The sequence below is a fragment of the Oncorhynchus kisutch genome, unplaced genomic scaffold (assembly GCF_002021735.2).
Source record: "Oncorhynchus kisutch isolate 150728-3 unplaced genomic scaffold, Okis_V2 scaffold880, whole genome shotgun sequence".
NCBI lineage: Eukaryota > Metazoa > Chordata > Actinopteri > Salmoniformes > Salmonidae > Oncorhynchus > Oncorhynchus kisutch.
Window position 1 is genome coordinate 1 of NW_022262825.1, and position 11,394 is coordinate 11,394.

Consider the following 11,394-nt stretch of genomic DNA (forward strand, 5'->3'; position numbering starts at 1 on the left):
AGAGAGGGAGACTTTTTCTACTGAACAAAGGTAAGAAGAACTCATGGGTCCTGGTCAGTGAGTTAAACAACACTGTCTCTAGTCATTCTCCTCTCCCATTTTCCCATTTATTGTTGTTGTTTTCATAATCCATAGGCTAATCATTTTGAAATTTTCGTGGTGCTAAAACAAAATTAACAAACACAACATTCCCTCCCTCCCTCCGTCCGTCCGACTGTCTGTCTGGTGAACTCCCTGGATGAGGAGATGTAAATCTCATGTTTTGTCCACAGAAACCAACAGGAGAGATCAGAGTCAGAGATTCTCAGTGGTCAGTCTTCCCAGAGTCATCAAACAGACCTGGCCTCCATATTCAGTGTATGTGGTCCTGTTATGTACATTTGTTTTTGTTTATCTCAAGTAAAGTTGATCTGTCAATCATTCATTAATGTGTTGATGAGAAAGCATTTATTCTCTTGCTTAACTTATTTACTTGATTTATTTCAGTTGCTTGAAGAGAAAATTATGACATTTGTGAAGAACGAGCTGAAGATGTTCAAGAGGATTCTTAGTCCAGAACTCCCAGAAGGCTTTGAGAGTCAGAAGCAGGATAAGGAAGTGGTGGAGGCTGAAGATGAGAAGCAGGAGAGCAGTGCCAGAGAGGGGGCTCTGAAGATCACACTGCACATCCTGAGGAAAATGAACCAGAAGGAGCTTGCTGACACACTGGAGAAATGTAAGATCTGTCTGCCTCATGTTGAATGGTGTTTTATAACATTTAAAAGCTGTAGCTAAAGTACAGCTAAAGTAGCTGTGTAACTCAATGATATTGAAGCAGCCTTAACACAACACCTAGTGACCTCATCAAGTAGCAGCAGGGATGTGTTGTGGTGATTAATTTAGAGAGAGAGAGAGAACATTAATAATACCATCAATAATACCAATAATAATATAATCAGTCACACCAGTCTGTAATGCATTAGGAAAACATTTGCACATTTATACAGTCAGTTAAGAGAAGAAACTACTGTAACTTAAAACTTAGTAATACATTATTATAATTTAAAACTTTATAACAGTCCTACAATACTGTGGGCATTAAAACAGACGTAATATTAATATCCTCTGTGTTATTTCTAGATTCAGATGAGCTCGCTGTGATTTGCCAACGTGAACTCAAATCTAATCTAAAGAAGAAGTTTCAATGTGTATTTGAGGGGATCGCTAAACAAGGAAACCCTACACTTCTCAATAAGATCTACACAGAGCTCTACATCACAGAGGGTGGAACAGGAGAGGTCAATAATGAACATGAGCTGAGACAGATTGAGACAACAAACAGGAAAAAAGCAAGACCAGAGACTGCAATCAAATGTAACGACATCTTCAAACCCTTAACTGGACAAGACAAACCTATCAGAACTGTGCTGACAAAGGGAGTCGCTGGCATTGGAAAAACAGTCTCTGTGCAGAAGTTCATTCTGGACTGGGCTGAAGGAAAAGCAAATCAGGATGTCCAATTTGTATTTTCATTCCCTTTTCGGGAGCTGAATTTGATTGAAGGTGAAAAACACACTTTGATTGAAATTCTTAATCACTTCTCAATGGAAACTAAACAATCAGGAATCTCCAACTACGACAAGTACAAAGTTCTGTTCATCTTTGATGGTCTGGATGAGTGCCGACTGCCCCTAGACTTCCAGAAGAACAAGATCTGTTGTGACGTCACAGAGTCAACCTCAGTGGATGTTCTGCTGACAAATCTCATCAAGGGAAATCTGCTTCCCTCTGCTCTCCTCTGGATAACTACCCGACCTGCAGCAGCCAATAAGATCCCTTCAGGGTGTGTTGACCAGGTGACAGAGGTACGAGGGTTCAATGACCCACAGAAGGAGGAGTACTTCAGGAAGAGATTCAGTGATGAGGACCTGGCCAGCAGAATCATCTCACACATAAAGACATCAAGGAGCCTCCACATCATGTGCCACATTCCAGTCTTCTGTTGGATTTCTGCAACAGTCCTTGAACACATGTTGAAACATAAGAGAGAAGAGATGCCCAAGACTCTGACTGAGATGTACACACACCTCGTGGTGTTTCATACCAAACAGAAGAATGAAAAGTATCTTGGGAAAGAAGAGACAGATCCACACTGGAATAAAGAGAGCATTCTGTCACTGGGAAAACTGGCTTTTCAACAGCTTGTGAAGGGCAATCTGATTTTCTATGAAGAAGACCTGAAAGAGGCTGGCATTGATGTCAGTGAAGCCTCAGTCTACTCAGGATTGTGCACACAGCTCTTTAAAGAGGAATGTGGGCTGTACCAAGACAAGGTGTACTGCTTTGTTCATCTGAGCATTCAGGAGTTTCTGGCTGCTGTATATGTGTTCCTCTCATTCATCAACAACAATGAGAATCTAATGGACGAACCTCAATCAATATTCAGATTCTTTTCGTCGCTCTTCAGAGACAAGCCTGAAGTTACTGTCTACAAGAGTGCTGTGGATAAAGCCTTACAAAGTGAGACGGGAAACCTGGACCTTTTCCTCCGCTTCCTTCTGGGCCTCTCACTGGAGTCCAATCAGAAGCACTTACAAGGTCTACTGACAAAGACAAGCAGCTCACAGAGCCATGAAGAAACAGTCAAGTACATCAAGGAGAAGATCAGGGAGAATCCCTCTCCAGAGAGGAGCATCAATCTGTTCCACTGTCTGAATGAACTGAATGACCATTCTCTAGTGGAGGAGATCCAAAGCTACCTGAGATCAGGAAGTCTCTCTAGAGCCAAACTGTCACCTGCACAGTGGTCAGCTCTGGTCTTTGTGTTGCTGACTTCAGAAAAGGAGCTGGATGTGTTTGACCTGAAGAAATACTCCAGATCAGAGGAAGGTCTTCTGGGGCTGCTGCCAGTGGTCAAAGCCTCCAGAGCTGTTCTGTGAGTAAATAAAATGACATATAAGAACTAATCATCAGGAAGAAATATTCAGTTTAGAGAAAAATATGTATATAATATTATATTGAATAACATTCTGAATCAGTGCATTGATTTTCACATTAGTATATCAATATGACCATACAATTCTAGGAGACTGAAGATGAATATATATGTTGTTGGGGAGAATAAACCAAATGCATCTGCCATTGTCCTTCTACACTACTGGTGTAAAATTAACAGTGTGTTTGTGAAGTCATGATGATCTCTTTGTCAGGCTGTCAGACTGTGGAGTCACAGAGGAAGGCTGTGCTTCTCTGGTCTCAACTCTGGAGTCAAACCCCTCACACCTGAGAGAGCTGGATCTGAGTAACAATGACCTGAAGGATTCAGGAGTGAAACTGCTCTCTGCTGGACTGGGGAATCCCCACTGTAAACTGGAGACTCTGAGGTCAGTATTCCTGTAGTTGGTCAACAAGTGATAACTGTTCACCAGATCCACATGTGTTTACCAGACACACATAGTCCACACCATATGTGTTTGGACAGTGAAGCTTACAGTTTTAAATGTGGTGCTCTGCTCCAGCATTTTGGATTTGAGATAGAATGTTTCGTGTTAGGTGATAGTACAGAATGTCACCTTTTATTTGAGGGTATTTTCATACATAGCTGTGTTACTGTTAAGAAAGGAAAGCACTTTCTGTATTCTCCCATTTGAAAAAGTTGTAAGTATTCGGACAAATTCACTTATATTGTATTAAAGTAGTCATAAGTTTAGTATTTTGTCCCATCTTCCATGCCTGCAGTGATTTCATCAAGCTTGTGATTCTACAGCATTCTCACATAGGTATTCCTCTTGTCCAGATGGGTTAGGGCAGTGTGCAGTGTGGTTGAGATTGCATCGTCTGTGGACCTATTTGGGCGGTAAGCAAAATGGAGTCGGTCTAGGGTGTCAGGTAGGGTGGAGGTGTTATGGTCCTTGACTCTCAAAGCACTTCATGATGACGGAAGTGAGTGCTACGGGGAGGTAGTCGTTTAGCTCAGTTACCTTAGCTTTCTTGGGAACAGGAACAATGGTGGCCCTCTTGAAGCTTGTGGGAACAACAGACTGGGATAGAGATTGATTGAATATGTCCGTAAACACACCAGCCTGCTGGTCTGCGCATGCTCTGAGGGTGCGGCTGATGAGCCTGCAGCCTTGCGAGGGTTAACACGTTTAAATGTTTTCCTCATGTCGGCTGCAGTGAAGGAGAGTCTGCAAGTTTTGGTTGCGGGCCGTGTCAGTGGCACTGTATTGTCCTCAAAGCGGGCAAAAAAGTGATTTAGTCTGCCTGGGAGCAAGACATCCTGGTCCGTGACGGGGCTGGTTTTCATTTTGTAATCCGTGATTGACTCTAGACCCTGCCACATACCTCTTGTGTCTGAGCACTTGATTTGAGATTCTACTTTGTCTCTATACTGACGCTTAGCTTGTTTGATTGCCTTGCGGAGGGAAGAGCTACACTGTTTGTATTCGGTCATGTTTCCGGTCACTTTGCCCTGATTAAAAGCAGTGGTTCGCGCTTTCAGTTTCACGCGAATGCTGCCATCAATCCACGGTTTCTGGTTTGGGAATGTTTTAATCGTTGCTATGGGAACGACATCTTCAACGCACGTTCTAATGAACTCGCTCACCGAATCAGCGTATTCGTCAATGTTGTTGTTTGATGCAATACGAAACATATCCCAGTCCACGTGATGGAAGCAGTCTTGGAGTGTGGAATCAGATTGGTCGGACCAGCGTTGAACAGACCTCAGCGCGGGAGCTTCTTGTTTTAGTTTCTGTCTGTAGGCAGGGATCAACAAAATGGAATCGTGGTCAGCTTTTCCGAAAGGAGAGCGGGGCAGGGCCTTATATGCGTCGCGGAAGTTAGAATGGCAATGATCCAAGGTTTTTCCAGCCCTGGTTGTGCAATCGATATGCTGATACAATTTAGGGAGTCTTGTTTTCAGATTAGCCTTGTTAAAATCCCCAGCTACAATGAATGCAGCCTCAAGATATACGGATTCCAGTTTGCAAAGAGTCAAATAATGTTTGTTCAGAGCCATCGATGTGTCTGCTTGGGGGGGAATATATACGGCTGTGATTATAATCGAAGAGAATTCCCTTGGTAGATAATGCGGTCGACATTTGATTGTGAGGAATTCTAAATCAGGTGAACAGAAGGATTTGAGTTCCTGTATGTTGTTTTGGCCACACCACGTCACGTTAACCATAAAGCATATGCCCCCGCCCCTCTTCTTACCAGCAAGATGTTTGTTTCTGTCGGCGCGATGCGTGGAGAAACCAGCTGGCTGCACCGACTCCGATAGCGTCTCTCCAGTGAGCCATGTTTCCGTGAAGCAAAGAACGTTACAGTCTCTGATGTCGCTCTGGAATGCTACCCTTGCTCGGATTTCATCAACCTTGTTATCAAGAGACTGGACATTGGCGAGTAGTATGCTAGGGAGTGGCGCGCGATGTGCCCGTCTCCGGAGCCTGACCAGAAGACCTTTTACGAAGTTGTTTTTTTGGGTCGCCGCATGGGATCCATTCCGTTGTCCTGTTTGTAAGGCAGAACACAGGATCCGCGTCGCGAAAAACATATTCTTGGTCGTACTGATGGTGAGTTGACGCTGATCTTATATTCAGTAGTTCTTCTCGACTGTATGTAATGAAACCTAAGATGACCTGGGGTACTAATGTAAGAAATAACACGTAAAAAAACAAAAAACTGCATAGTTTCCTAGGAACGCGAAGCGAGGCGGCCATCTCTGACGGCGCTGGTGAGACGTTAGTATGTTTTGTTGTAGCCTCTGTTACTGGTAATGGTGAGAGGTTAGTATGTTTTGTTGTAGCCTCTGTTACTGGTAATGGTGAGAGGTTAGTATGTTTTTGTTGTAGCCTCTGTTATTGGTAATGGTGAGAGGTTAGCATGTTTTGTTGTAGTCTCTGTTATTGGTAATGGTGAGAGGTTAGCATGTTTTGTTGTAGCCTCTGTTATTGGTAATGGTGAGAGGTTAGCATGTTTTGTTGTAGCCTCTGTTATTGGTAATGGTGAGAGGTTAGTATGTTTTGTTGTAGCCTCTGTTATTGGTAATGGTGAGAGGTTAGCATGTTTTGTTGTTGCCTCTGTAACTTTATCACTCATTATTATTCATGATTCATTCATGATGTTCCTTAATCATGGCATCGTCAGGATTAATTTAGTAGTGTTAGAAAACATGTTATATACTCAGAAAATTACTCCAGTCATCATCCACCATTCAGTTACTATTAGGCAAAATATAACAAAATCACAACCAAAACAAACTGCATATGCAACCAACAAGTTTACAACCAAATAGTACATTTTTGACTTTAATACAGTTTTAGCTTTCAGTTCTAAATGGTGAAACAGACATTATAAACTGTCACCTCATATGAAACATTTGATCTCAAATCCAACATGTTGGAGTATAGAGCCACATTTAAAATGTCAGCTTCACTGTCAAAATAGATATGGTGTGGACTGTATACTCAATACAATCTGAATCTGAATCTGATACCTCACTGTCTAAATAGATATGGTGTGGACTGTATACTCAATACAATCTAAATCTGATACCTCACTGTCTAAATAGATATGGTGTGGACTGTATACTCAATACAATCTAAATCTGATACCTCACTGTCTAAATAGATATGGTGTGGACTGTATACTCAATACAATCTACATCTGATACCTCACTGTCTAAATAGATATGGTGTGGACTGTATACTCAATACAATCTACATCTGATACATCACTGTCTAAATAGATATGGTGTGGACTGTATACTCAATACAATCTAAATCTGATACCTCACTGTCTAAATAGATATGGTGTGGACTGTATACTCAATACAATCTAAATCTGATACCTCACTGTCTAAATAGATATGGTGTGGACTGTATACTCAATACAATCTACATCTGATACATCACTGTCTGTCTTCTGACTGATACTACAGTCTACTCAAATATTTGCACTAAACATGTATCTCTCTACAAGTAATATTATGAGAATTTATAATCATTCTACATTCATTAATTTACGAATAGATATGGCAGGTTTCAGGACACTGATATATCTGAATATGTTGAAAAAAATATACTGCCACTATTTTCACCTCCAGAGAATAGCAGTGTGATTTTAATATAATTTGACTCTTTGCAGGCTGTCAGGCTGTCTAGTCACAGAGGAAGGCTGTGCTTCTCTGGCCTCAGCTCTGAGGTCAAACCCCTCACACCTGAGAGAGCTGGACCTGAGCTACAATCACCCAGGAGACTCAGGAGTCAGACTGCTCTCTGCTGGACTGGAGGATCCACACTGCAGACTGGAGAAACTCATGTATGTAGAGGGTTTATGTCAATGTTCATATCAGACATGTTGGACTTATCAGGCTAGTTAAGACAAACATTCTTACCACCACTTGGACAAAGTTATATGCTGACTGTGTGTGTCCAGAGTGTTGACTGTGTGCATGTGTGTGTGTGTGTATCCCTCAATGACTGTCTGTTCTTCTGCTTACCGCTACAGTGTGGAACATGGTGGAGAGAACACAATGAAACCTGGGCTTAGAAAATGTGAGTGTTGACTGCTGTGAAGAATATGACTAAGAATAAGTCTTAATTCAAGTTAAGTCAAAGTCAAAGACCACCATCATTACTTACTTGGTCATATTAATATCAGCTGTAGTTCTACAGAAGCACAAATCAAGGACACCAAAGTTAACAAAGAGTTGTGACTATGTGTGTCTGTGTGTGTGTGTGTGTGTGTGTGTGTGTGTGTGTGTGTGTGTAATTAATGGGAATAAGTGTGTTTTATATTACCATACAGTATAATATATGATCATTCAACAAGTCTCAAGGTACCTTTACTTCTCCTTTTGATACCTAGAAACATCTACATTAAATTAATTAGTGAAAAGTGAGTTAACATTCTAATGTGAATGATGATGATTTCTAATATTGTGTCTGATTTCATCCATCAGATGTCTGTGATCTCACACTGGACCTAAACACAGTAAACAGACTCCTCTCTCTGTCTGAGGAGAACAGAAAGGTGACATGTAGGAGAGAGGAGCAGCCGTATCCTGATCACCCAGACAGATTTAAGGACTGGCAGCAGGTTCTGTGTAGAGAGGGTCTGACTGGGCGCTGTTACTGGGAGGTAGAGTGGAGTGGGAGAGGGGCTGATATAGGAGTGACATATAAAGGAATCAACAGGAGAGGAAGGAGTTATGACTGTGGGCTTGGATCCAATGACAATACCTGGAGTCTGTTCTGCTCTGACAACAGTTACACTGCCAGGCACAATAATAATCCCACTACCATTGACGTCCCCTCCTCCAGCTCCCACAGAGTAGGAGTGTATCTGGACTGGCCAGCCGGCACTCTGTCCTTCTATAGAGCCTCCTCTGTCACACTGACTCACCTGATCACATTCACCTCCACATTCACTGAGCCCCTCTATCCAGGGTTTTATGTTTGGTTTGATGAGTCCTCAGTGTCCCTTTGTCAAACACAACATGATGATTTACTCTAATCAGGGTCATGTTCAGTAAGACACACTGAAGCAACAATGTAGAATATCTTTCTAGTGTGTAAACATATGATTGTAAATATTCATGAATAAACACCATTGAAGTTGACAGACATTGTCAACTAGAGTCAAACAGTTTTCATTTAGAAATCATTGATCTTGTTGTTATTGGGCTTCTTGGTGTTTGTAAATATTGTATAATGTTTATTTGTCAAATTCTTGGCACAACAATCTTGTTTGTGTATAAACTCAATTCAACTGAATGAAATGTACATGTGACAGATGTGACTAATAAAGTTAATCAACAAGATGGAAGAAGAGAGGTGGAAATGTTTTAATGCTGATCACAATATGACAGTACAGTAATAGATGGAAGAAGAAGAGAGGTGGAAATGTTTTAATACTGATCACAATATGACAGTACAGTAACAGATGGAAGAAGAGAGGTGGAAATGTTTTAATACTGATCACAATATGACAGTACAGTAATAGATGGAAGAAGAGAGGTGGAAATGTTTTAATACTGATCACAATATGACAGTACAGTAATAGATGGAAGAAGAGAGGTGGAAATTTTTTAATGCTGATCACAATATGACAGTACAGTAATAGATGGAAGAAGAGAGGTGGAAATGTTTTAATACTGATGTCACGTTCTGACCTTTATTTCCATTTGTTTTGTATTTATTTAGTATGGTCAGGGCGTGAGTTGGGTGGGCAGTCTATGTTTGATTTTCTATGATTTGGGGATTTCTATGTTTCGGCCTAGTATGGTTCTCAATCAGAGGCAGGTGTCATTAGTTGTCTCTGATTGAGAATCATACTTAGGTAGCCTGGGTTGCACTGTTTGTTTGTGGGTGATTGTCTATGTTGATTCCTTGTTTCAGCGTAGTTCGCATTAGCTTCACGGTTGTTATTTCGTTTATTGTTTTTGTATAGTGTTTCAGTGTTCAGTGTTTTCTTTATTAAAATTCATGATGAACACCTACCACGCCGCATTTTGGTCCTCCGATCCTTCTCGCCTCTCCTCTTCAGATGAAGAGGAGGACGACCGTGACAATTGATCACAATATGACAGTACAGTAATAGATGGAAGAAGAGAGGTGGAAATGTTTTAATACTGATCACAATATGACAGTACAGTAATAGATGGGAGAAGAGAGGTGGAAATGTTTGTGTTCAGTACTATAGAAATGGGTCTTATTCAGTTGTCATTTCTACCCTCCCTCTGGTGCTCGACATTGCCGGTCTAGAAACCACCATTCCTGGAAACCTGTCTTTACCCACACCTGCTCCCAATCATTACACACACACCTGGCAACCTTCACTACTCACACCTGGCAACCTTCATTACTCACACCTGGCAACCTTCACTACTAACACCTGGTAAACTTCATTACTCACACCTGCTCCTCATCATTACACACACCTGGCAGCCTTCATTACTCACACCTGCTCCTCATCATTACACACACCTGGCAACCTTCACTATTCACACCTGCTCCTCATCATTTCTCACACCTGGCAACCTTCATTACTCACACCTGCTCCTCATCATCAGACACACCTGGCAACCTTCATTATTCACACCTGCTCCTCATCATCAGACACACCTGGCAACCTTCATTATTCACACCTGCTCCTCATCATCAGACACACCTGGCAACCTTCACTATTCACACCTGCTCCTCATCATCAGACACACCTGGCAACCTTCATTATTCACACCTGCTCCTCATCATCAGACACACCTGGCAACCTTCATTACTCACACCTGCTCCTCATCATCAGACACACCTGGCAACCTTCATTACTCACCTGTTCCTCATCATCAGACACACCTGGCAACCTTCATTACTCACCTGCTCCTCATCATTACACACACCTGGCAACCTTCTTTACTCACCTGTTCCTCATCATTACACACACCTGGCAACCTTCATTACTCACCTGCTCCTCATCATTACACACACATGGCAACCTTCATTACTCACCTGTTCCTCATCATTACACACACCTGGCAACCTTCATTACTCACCTGTTCCTCATCATCAGACACACCTGGCAACCTTCATTACTCACCTGTTCCTCATCATCAGACACACCTGGTTATGTTTCTATGTTAGACTGTTGTTATCTCCCATCAGTCAGTACTGGTTATGTTTCTATGTTAGACTGTTGTTATCTCCCATCAGTCAGTACTGGTTATGTTTCTATGTTAGACTGTTGTTACCTCCCATCAGTCAGTACTGGTTATGTTTCTATGTTAGACTGTTGTTATCTCCCATCAGTCAGTACTGGTTATGTTTCTATGTTAGACTGTTGTTATCTCCCATCAGCCAGTACTGGTTATGTTTCTATGTTAGACTGTTGTTATCTCCCATCAGTCAGTACTGGTTATGTTTCTATGTTAGACTGTTGTTATCTCCCATCAGTCAGTACTGGTTATGTTTCTAATTTAGACACTTCTCTTGTTTTGTATCGTTCCATGTTCTTCATCATTAAACTCACTAACTGCACTTGCTTCCTGACTCCCTGCATCTGTGTTACACTTTATGATCAGACACTAATCATTCTGTTGTTACTACTGTATGATACTGAGAGAACAGGACACTAATCATTATATGTTGTTACTACTGTATGATACTGAGAGAACAGGACACTAATCATTCTGTTGTTACTACTGTATGATACTGAGAGAACAGGACACTAATCATTCTGTTGTTACTACTGTATGATACTGAGAGAACAGGACACTAATCATTCTATGTTGTTACTACTGCATGATACTGAGAGAACAGGACACTAATCATTCTATGTTGTTACTACTGTATGATACTGAGAGAACAGGACACTAATCATTCTGTTGTTACTACTGTATGATACTGAGAGAACAGG

At 41.5% G+C, this 11,394-nt stretch overlaps 1 long non-coding RNA gene and 1 pseudogene across 1 annotated transcript; both read left to right on the forward strand.

Annotated features, from left to right (window-relative positions):
- The first annotated feature begins 671 nt into the window (after positions 1-671).
- Positions 672-1,900, forward strand: LOC116362715 (NLR family CARD domain-containing protein 3-like; annotated as a pseudogene).
- Positions 1,901-6,789: 4,889 nt separating this feature from the next.
- Positions 6,790-8,811, forward strand: LOC116362716 (uncharacterized). Its single transcript, XR_004207789.1, has 2 exons — positions 6,790-7,302; positions 7,492-8,811. It is a non-coding gene; the product is annotated as an uncharacterized LOC116362716 (long non-coding RNA).
- The last annotated feature ends 2,583 nt before the right edge of the window (positions 8,812-11,394 follow it).